The sequence below is a fragment of the Mustela lutreola genome, chromosome 4 (genome assembly GCF_030435805.1).
Source record: "Mustela lutreola isolate mMusLut2 chromosome 4, mMusLut2.pri, whole genome shotgun sequence".
NCBI classification, from domain to species: domain Eukaryota; kingdom Metazoa; phylum Chordata; class Mammalia; order Carnivora; family Mustelidae; genus Mustela; species Mustela lutreola.
In genome coordinates, this window is record NC_081293.1 from 18,955,470 (window position 1) to 18,963,681 (window position 8,212).

The window sequence follows — 8,212 nt, forward strand, 5'->3', positions numbered from 1 at the left end:
GCAGAAGTAAAGGTCTTTAAAGCAACACAACCATTTAGTACCATGGTAAACACTCACATGTGTCAATAGCTCCAAAGGCCATCATGCCTAGGAACCTCATGTAACAATTGTTACTTACAGGGACTTACCAAAACAGGGCTTTACAGACTACTATTTTAGAAAAATTTTTTTCCAGATGTCTTAAATAAATGGCGCTTAAAAGGAAACCTCTTTGGCACTTTGAGCATTCAGACATTGGGAAAGAGTTCTCTGGAGGGCACACTCAGACCCATTCTTTGCATATCAATGTTTGGCCCCAGGATCAAATCAAATAATAGGAATAGAGAAGCTACCCAAAAGGTCTGAAATCCAAACCAAATGACCAGTTTGGATAGTGGAGGGCAATCCTTTGGTTTCAACTTTTCTTGAAGACTGACTGTTTAGGAATGGTTCTAACAAACATGTCTGTGCATGAGTTAGCCTGGAATATAAATTTATTTGCCTTTACTCAAGTTTAGAGTGTGAAATTTTCCCAATATGTGTGGCATATCCACTATGGGAGGAAAAAGGGGGAACCAGGAAATAACATTTCTGGCCAGAGAAAGCAGCCGAGCTGTTGCCTTTAGGTCCATATGAACACTGTGGGCTGGAAATTGAGCCCCATGCTTCTGCAGCTGGTCAGGCCCTGTGCTGGTATGTGGGAGGAAGGGGTCCCTAAGAAAGATGGGGCTGCCCTCAAGAACCTTATAGTTATGTTGTTTTTTAAGGATAGGGCCTAGGTCAATATGAGGTATTGGGTAATCAGCACTCCTCCTGATACTTTTTCTTTAAATAAATTTCAGTGCACAAATAACAATTGTTTATGTAGAAAACAAAACAAAAAAACCAAAAACAAACAAACAAAAAAACGGATGAGGTATGCCTGGCTGGCTCAGTGGGTAGAGCCTATAACTCTTGATCTCAGGGCCATGAGTTCAAGACCCATGTTGGGTGGGGACCCTACTTAAAAAAATTGTAAAAAAAGTAAAAATAAAAAGTAAAAACCCCAAGAAAATACAGATGAGAAGGCAGAAAAATTAAAAGCATCTTCAATCTGATCACACAGAAATGACCAATATTAACATTTCTGTTAATAAGCAATATTTACCAGTTATGGAGTTGTTCATGTAAATGAGTACATTAATAGGATCACAGAGCACACAGGTATTTTTTTACTAAAAAAATTACATATATATATATTTACTAAAAAAACATTTAAAATACATACATCCAAAAGATACACACACACACATATATGTGTGTATATATATATATATGTTCCTTAACACATTCAGAGTGAATAAGGGAAGAAAAAACCTCAGAAGCAGATCATCTACACTAGCAACGTACATTCCTCATCTACTCCAAATAGAAATTCCTGAAATATTAACAATATGAGTATAAATAAATGAAGCTTTAAAAAGATGATAAGAAAACAGAGCAGGCTAATTATGTAACATCAGAGCAGAACACCTTCTTAAGTAAGACAGGAAACCCAGAAACCAGAAAGAAAAATACACATTTGAATACTGAAACATTCAAAACTCCTACATGATGAAAAACAGCATAGTTTAAAACCAAAGAGTAGACCTGGGTAAAATATTCAAGACATTTAACAGGGCTTCAAAACACAGTGTCCTTTCTTCCTGCCAACAGATGCTTAACGTTCAAAGAGTGCCTACAAGTAAGAACAGCTCAAACATCCAAATAGAAAAATAGGCAAGGAACATACACAAAGAATTCAAAGGAGAAAGGCAGATGACCAAGAAATATAAAAGGAGGCTCAACATTGCTGTTGTCAGAGAAATGCAAAAATGAAAAAATTGTTGGAACCTGGTGCTTACAGGGTTGTGTGGAAGTGTGTGCCACCCTATATTCCAAGTCCAAGGGTAAATGGCACAACTTTGGGAGAAAAGTAATTTGTTAGAATCTGATGTTTGTACTTGCCATGTGTGTAGTTTTCGACCCAACAATTACCTTTTCAGGACTCTTTCCTACAGAAACGTACACATAAATTCCTAAACATGCATGTCTATTACAGCACATTTTGTAATAGAAAAACATCTGAACTGGGGCGTCTAGATGGCATGGTTGGTTAAACGACCTACTCTTGGTTTTGGCTCAGATTCTGATCTTCGGGTTGTGAGATTGAACCATCTGTCGGGCTCTGCACTCAGTGTAAAGTCTGCCTGAGAGTCTCTCTCTGCTTTTCCCCCTGCCCCCATGATCCCCCCCCTCCGCCAAATAAGTAAATAAATCTTTTTTTAAAAAACGAGAGAAACAGGGGTGCCTGGGTGGCTCAGGGGGTTAAAGCCTCTGCCTTCAGCTCAGGTCATGATCTCAGGGTCCTAGGATCGAGCCCCGCATCGGGCTCTCTGCTCAGCAGGGAGCCTGCCTCCCCCCCTCTCTCTGCCTGCCTCTCTGCCTACTTGTGATTTCTGTCTGTCAAATAAATAAATTTAAAAAAAAAAACCTTAAAAAAAAAAAGAGAGAGAAACACCTGAACTGACCTAATACCCATCAGTAGGTTGTGTTAAGTACCACATATCCATATAAAGGAGCCCTATGTAGTCGATGTAGAGTCATATTTGAAATGTATGTGATAGATTGTCAAATAGAAATAAATCAAGTTGCAGACCACTATGTACAGTAATATTTTATAAAAATATGTGCCTGTATACATACATATCTGTGTCAGTGTAAACCTAGGGAAAAGTATCCAGAAGTAAATGAACCAAAATATTAATAATGCGTGTCTGAGGAGGAGTATTTGATTGGTAAGGAAGAGAAATTTCCTCTTTACATACATTTTTAAAGATTTTATTTATTTATTGTGGGGGGTGCAGAGGGAGAGAGGGAATCTCAAGCAGACCTCCTACTGAGCTGGGAGCCCAGGCACCTGAGATCACAGCCTGAGCTGAAACCAAGAGTCAGATGCTCAACCAACTGAGCCACCCTAGCATCCCTACATATTTCTAAATAGTTGCAATTATTACCTTGGCTTTACACATCAGTTTACCTCAGCACATAGAAGTTGTCACTTGCCAAGTTCAAACAACAGAGTCGTTAATGAGTGGCGGAACTCAGACACCAGATGAGTTTCCCATGGCCCCAAAGCCCGTGTTCTTCCCAGGTTCTCTGCCAGGCTGCTCTGGGAAGGCGGGTTAGCAAGAACAGCCCACAGGGTTCTGCCTGGGCTCTTCAAGACCCAGGCAGGCAGGATTAAGTCTGTGACTAGCCCTGGATCCATCCTGGGGCTGAGCCGCAGGCAGGTCCTAGGGAGGTACTCTGCTTCTGACTTCTGCCCCTGCTCCTGGAGCCTCAGAATTCTGGGGGTGGTGGTAGTTATTGAGGCACCAGGACAACTTTTCTGAGAGGCTTTTCTCTTTGAGTGAAGGCTACACAGTCTAGACTAGGTGTCACTGCCTGTCCTCCTGGACACAGAGGGTAGACCCAATGTCAGCAGGTGCCGCCCCAGACCGAAGGTGGCTAAGCTCCAGCGGCCTGCGACATTTCATTTCCCCAGCAGCCCCTCTGAGAACCACAGCAATGAGAAAAGAGAAATTCCAGATCTAACGGAAGGAGCCTCCTCCCAAGAGAGCAATCCCTGTGCCCTCTCCGTGCTCAGGAGCTCCGAGCCCGCCGAGGCTGAGGCAACGGGAAGGAGCCCTTAGCGCAGGCAGCTGGGCTCCCGCACGGCTCACCTCCTTGCTTTGCATCGGTCAGTGCTGCTTTTGGCTCTCTGGCCTCTTGCCTGAACCAATATGACAGAGCAACCCTACCCCAGTTGACTTTCCTGGACTTGGCTTCTCCCCTGCCTGTCTCGTGGTGCTCACCTGATCCTGCCTTCCTTATCCGCCCTTCTTCTCAACAGAGCACTTCTGGGTAGCTGTGCCCTGGCCAAGGTGACCTTCTGACAGGCTGACACCTTGAAGCTGCCAGGGGTCCCTGACCCAGCATCCTTGCAGACATGGTGCGTGCAGGCTGGTGGATTTCTAGGGGCCTGAGTCTTGGCTGCAAGCTCCCTGAGGATAGAGACTTGGGCAGTTTTGTCCACCAGTTGTCCACTCGGGGACCAGCACATAGGAAGCTCCCATTAGAACCTGTTGACTAAATGAATCCTGGATGAATCTGTTTAAACTCCCTTCTCCCTGGCCACGTAGGACAGCTTGAGTCATTCCAGAGCAGGAGATAAGCCACTGGAACAAGATCAGCAATCTTTTCTGTAAAGGGTCAGAGGGTAAATACTTGAGGCTTTGCGGACAAGAGGCAAAATTGAAGCTCTTACATACATGGGTACTCAAAAAGCAAGAGCAAAGAAATTCCTATGAGATTTTTATTAACAAAATTCAAAACACAAAAATTATAATAGAGTATCTATTTTTTATAATACAGATCTCCTAATGAGAAGAATAAAATTTTTTTGAGGACTGACATTCACTTAACAAGTTCAAAGTCAGTGTCTTCTGGGGCACCTGGCTGGCTCAGTCAGCAGACTGTGAGGCTTGGATCTTGGCAGTCATGAGTTCGAGCCCCATGTTGGGTGTAGAGATTGCTTAAATAAATCAATTAAAAACATTTTTGTTTTCAAAGTCAAGGTATTCTGTCATCAAAATCTATTGTAAATACTCATATGTAATGAGATATTATGTACATACTTCTTTGAGAGTAGAAGGAATTTCATATAATTTTCACACATCGTGGAATATTATTCTTTTTTTTTTTTCCCCATGACGCTCAGTCACGGGCAGCACAGAAACAGGGAGTGGGCTGGGTTTGGGTCTGGCTTCAGGCTGTAGTTGATTAACCTCTGCATTTGAGGATAATAGAAAGTAGGATATTCTCATTCAGCCCCCTAAATCCTACACACTTTCTCAGCCCCCTAAATCCTACACTTTCCAAACCCTGAGGTTTCCAAGACATTTTCACTCCCTCTCTTGGTGCCCTTTCCTTCTCAAAGGAGGCCACATGGGTTGAGCTTGACAGCTCCCGAGAAAGGGGTCAAGAATTTCGTTATTGCCCAAACGCCCAGAATCACAGAGTGGAGTCAGAGCTGCCGTAGGCCCTTCCTTTCCCAAGGCTGTAGCACTAGCTCTTTGCCAACCACAAGAAAACCGCTGGAAAGGGCTCGCCTGTGTTTCTGCTCCAGCCCAAACCACAGAAGGGAGGGAGGCCTCAGAGTGCCTGCCTTAATGGGAAACAGTTGTGCTTTCCCAGCTCTGTGCACAGAGGGAACAAATTTAAATATCTAAAATCTCACTGCATCCTGAAAAACGTATCTTTTTGGAAAAGATAACTGACCCCAGGACAGAATTCAATGCTGCCAAAAGGACATAAATAATGCACCGCCCTTTTGGTAAATAGAGAGAGTACTAAGGAGATCAGGGACTCCTGAAAGCATTGATCATTCATTGACTCATCAGTTTATTCAATGAATCATCTTCAGGGGCCTGTTATGTCCCAGGCACTGTACTGGGCCCTGGGCACACCGCAGAAAATAAGACTGACAATTTCTACTCTCATGGAGTTTCTAGTATTGTTCAGTGGTATTGATTCAAGTTCAGTATTCCGTGCCATATTACTAACTATTCCTTGCAGTAACATAATTCCATGGTAAAGTGGTGGGGAAAAGAAGAAATTTAAGGAAGTCAGTCATGTTACTTTATCATGAGACTTTAGGAGATTTAGCATGTACATTTCTAAGAGACAGATACCTAGAAGCAGCCTTCACAGGCTTATTTAACTGTGGCATCCTTTTTGTGGGTTGCATCTTGTGGCACCAGAGTCACATGAAACTCATTTTGGGGAGCAAGGCTCTCAGTACATTCATGCAGGTTGTGCACTGAATAGCCTTAGCAGGACCATTCACATAGACCATTGATCTAAGGTGCCCTGGAGTTTTCTGACTGATGGACCTGATCTCTAGTTACTAGAGGGCAAAGCACAGAGACCACAGGGTTCACAGGGCTATCACTCAGCTCCCTGCTGCTCAGCCCCCTCTCTCAGAACAGTCCAGCAGGCTAGTTCTCAGCAGCTGGGAAAACTGACCTAGTTGCAGAGACAGCCTTAGGGAAGGTGGCCAAGAGGTCAAAACACAGCCTTCATGTGAGTCTCCAGGCTGAAAGACCAGCAAAATGAATTTAAAAAAATTTTTTTTAACTTTTCTTATTATGTTAGTCACCATACAGCACATCATTAGTTTTTGATGTAGTGTTCCATGATTCATTGTTTGCGTATAATACCCAGTGCTCCATGCAATACACTCCCTCCTTAATATTTTAAAGGACCACACCAAGTTACAACACTGTTACATGTAAAGTTCTGAGGCTATTAAGAAGACCCTAGGGACACCTGGGTGTCTTAATTGGTTGGGCGTCTGCCTTTGGTATCCTGGGATCAAGTCTTATACCAGGCTCACTGCTTAGTGGGGAGCCTGTTTCTCCTTTTGCCTGCTGCTCCCCCTGCTTGTGTGCTCTCTCTCTGACAAATAAATAAAATCTTTCTTAAAAAGTGTAAATTCTAAATAAATAAATAAATATAGAAGACCCTAAAAGCTTCCAGAGAGGTAAAACAAAAGACAGATCACACACAAAAGGACACTTCTAAGAATGTCATGGAATTCTCAAAAGCAGCTTTAGAAGCTAGAAGACAATGCAGCCATGATGGCAATATTCCAGATGGAAATGATTTTCAAGCCAGGAATCTCTACTTGGCCTGACTTCCAATCAGTTTGAGAGTAGAGGTATTTCAAAAATAGCAAAGTCTCGAAAATATTACCTCTTATGCTTTCCAGGAATTATTTGAACATCTGCTCTACTGAAAACAAAAGCAAATAAACAAAGAGAAAGGTATGGGCTCCCGGAAATAGGAGATGCAAGACAGGAGAGATCCAAAGGGCATCTGGGATGGTGGCAGGGACCGTCTAATGACAACAGCTACAAGGTAAGCCTAGAGGGCAACTGGTCCCAACTGGAACTGGATGAAGGGACAGAAGTGGGAAACATTCTTGGAGGGAAGCTCCAGACAAAAAAGAAAAAAAAAAAAAAATCAAGAGACTATCTGACCCTGTGTAAAGTCTTAGTTATAGAATGAGGAAGACCTATCCATGAGTTTGAAGGAAACTAATGATGACAACGGGAAGAAGTAATTATTAACTAAGACATAATATATAAGAAAAGCAATGTGATCACAATTTGCCCGAAGTGATTCATATCTATTTAACTACAACAAAAACACAAATACCAGTTTGGAATGGGGGGAAGGGAGTTTCAGAAGGGAGAGTAAAAGCAAGCTCTGCTCCCTGCTCAGTGGGGAGTCTGCTTCTCCCTCTGTCCCTCTCCCCTGCTGGTGTGTGCTTGCTCTCCCTCTTTTGCTCTCAAAAAAAAAAAAAAAAAAAAAAAAAAAAAAAAAAATCTAAAAAAAAGTAGGGATTTTTAAACCATGCTGTTAACAAGGTTGTCATTGGCTAAGTGGCTTATGCCATTCATCTGTTCAAAGCTTGCCCAATTAAAGGACATGGATTAATAAAAGCCCAAATCACCACATGTTCTGGGCCTTTGGGACTCAGGGAAGAGTACAAACCTGAGAATAACGAGTTTACTGCCACACTATTCCGGACCTGGAGCAGAAGCACGGGGTAATCACCTGGGAACTTGTTAGAAATGAACAGTCTCAGGTGGCACCCAGACCTATTGCATTTTGGAAGACCCCTAAGGGAATCATACGCACATTGAAGCTTGTACTGGGGTGACGGAAGGTGTCCGGGGCAGTGGGGCGGAGGGTTCCATTACAGATGATGCCGTACACAGGCCCATTATAAAGTCAGTGGCAATAGATCAAGAAGGTAATTTGGCGGACATTTTAAGGGTCTAGGGAGCTTTAGAGGCCCCAATCCATGTTGAAATAATCCCACATTGCAATAAAATGTATATATCTGCATACGAGAGGAGTTGAATTATAGACTAGTTGATATATCACATTCTGTAGGTGTCTAAAAATTGAACACATTTTTCCGTTAAAACTGACACAAAGTACAGAGTCCAGGGGTATCCAATTGAGGCAGGAGCCAAGGACAGAGAGCCCCAGGCCAGCCCATCAGACACATGAGGCCATCGGTCAGTATCCTTAGTTGCAAGTGACATAACCCCAACTCACTCCAGCTAAAGCAAACAGTGTATTGCCTTTCATAATTGGT